Source organism: Meriones unguiculatus (genome assembly GCF_030254825.1).
Source record: "Meriones unguiculatus strain TT.TT164.6M chromosome X unlocalized genomic scaffold, Bangor_MerUng_6.1 ChrX_unordered_Scaffold_30, whole genome shotgun sequence".
Classification (NCBI taxonomy): domain Eukaryota; kingdom Metazoa; phylum Chordata; class Mammalia; order Rodentia; family Muridae; genus Meriones; species Meriones unguiculatus.
Genome location: NW_026843706.1, coordinates 11,558,151 through 11,560,187, shown reverse-complemented (window position 1 = coordinate 11,560,187; position 2,037 = coordinate 11,558,151). Strand labels below are relative to the sequence as shown.

The 2,037-nt window shown below is 49.4% G+C and overlaps 1 pseudogene; it reads left to right on the top strand.

Moving 5' to 3' along the window:
• Positions 1–676: 676 nt before the first annotated feature.
• Positions 677–1,478, top strand: LOC110544322 (NAD-dependent protein deacylase sirtuin-6-like; annotated as a pseudogene).
• Positions 1,479–2,037: the final 559 nt, after the last annotated feature.

The window sequence follows — 2,037 nt, the reverse complement described above, 5'->3', positions numbered from 1 at the left end:
CTATCCTGCTTTCTTTTTTCCATATAACGTTGAGAATAGTCCTTTCAAGCTCTCTAAAGAATTATGTTGGAATTTTGATGGGGATTGCGTTGAATCTGTAGATTGCTTTTGGTAAGATGGCCATTTTCACTATGTTCATCCTACCAAGCCATGAGCATGGGAGATCTTTCCATCTTCTGGTATCTTCTTGGATTTTAGCACACAAGCCTTTCACTTGCTTGGTTAGAGTTACAACAAGATATTTTATATTATCTGAGGTTATAGTGAAAGGTGTTGTTTCTTTGATTTCTTTTCACTTGTCATTTGTATATAGGAGGGCTATTGATTTTTGTGAGTTAATCATGTATCCAGCCACTTTGCTGAAAGTGTTTATCAGCTGTAGGAGTTTCCTGTTGGAATTTTTAGAGTCACGCATTTACTTTTTCTGGTTGAACAAAACAAGGTGTAATAAATTCTTTGTGTAAGAGGACCACTCAAGATCATGCATACAGAGAGTGACTGAATTCCAGACGATTACTGAAATAATTTTCCAAAAAAAAAGGGACTTTAAAACTTGAGGGGATAGGTCCCCCTTGTGGCAGCTCCTGAGACTGTTAGTGAACTTTGCAGCTGATCTGTCACCATAAGTAGATAAAGGCAAGTGTGGGCTGTCCGAGAGAACCCCATGGACTTGTGGACCATGCAAGAGTGTGGCCTGGCCCCCAAGTATGACACCACATTTCTAGAGCGCTAAGCCCTCAAAGACAGCTGGAACTCGTGGGCTTCTTCAGCTTCCAGGTCAACCAGAACCTGGATGGGCTACATGTGAACTCTGGCTTCCCCATGGATAAGCTGGCTGAGCTCCATGGAAACATGTTTGTAGAGGAATGTCCGAAGTGCAAGACACAATATTTGAGAGACACAGTCGTGGGCATCATGGGACAGTGCAGAGCCACAGGACATCTCTGCACTGTAGCCAAGGTGAAGGGACTTCCGGGTCTGTAGGTGGGAGCTGAGGGACACCATTCTGAACTGGGAGAACACACTGCTGGACCAGGACCTGACACTCTCGTGGCGATGCCTGCAAGACCGCAGACCTTTCAGGTCACCATTGGCACTTAGTTGTAGATCCACCCTAGCAGGAACCTGTCCCTCTCTGCTAAGCCATCTGGTCATTGTCAACCTGCAGCCAACAAACCACGACCACCAGGCTGACCTGTGCATCCACGGCTATGTGGACTCGGTGATGAGCAGGCTCACGAAAAACACCAGGGGCTGGAGACCCCAACCTGGGACAAACCCTGGGTGCTGGACAAGGCCCTGCAGCCCTTGCCATGCCCAGCAGCACCAAAGGCTGAGCCTGCATCCCCACACATCTCAACTGGTTAGCCCATGCTTTATATAAACCCGAGCCAGACAGCCCCAAACAAGAGAACCCTGACAGCCCTGTACCCCACAGGCTGCCCAAAAGAGTGAAGACAGAGGTTGCCACAAGCTGATCCAGGTGCGTGGGATAGGAGGGGTACTTGTAGGAATCATGCATGTTGGGTGTTTTGTTTTGTTTATATACTGGAGACTGGGCTCAGCCTTGCACATGCAACGCCCTGTCTTTTTTCAGATTTTTCTTTTGAAACCAGGACTTCCTATGTCGCTCAGCCTGGCCCCAAACTCACTACTGTAGCTCAGGCTGGCCTAGAGCTAGAGCCTTGCTTGCCTCGGCCTCCACAGTAGACGGGATGGCAGGCAGGCATTACCAGGCCCAGCACAGTTCCTGTCCTTTGTTCAGGTTTCTCCAGGGAATATCAGGACATGGGGGGTCTCACATATGTCGAAGAGGCCATGTCCAAGGATCCATGTACCTCTCCATAAACCACACCCTGGTCGTGACTCAAGGAATGCCCAGAGTAGCAGCCACACACTCCACACACCCCTGCTGCCTGCTGCATGCACCCCTCTTCTCCCCCCTCCCACCCACTTTTATACCCTCACCCTGCCCTTACACAGAGCCACCAGGGACCCATCTATGCATAGGAGAGATAAGGGACCCACCAGGCACCC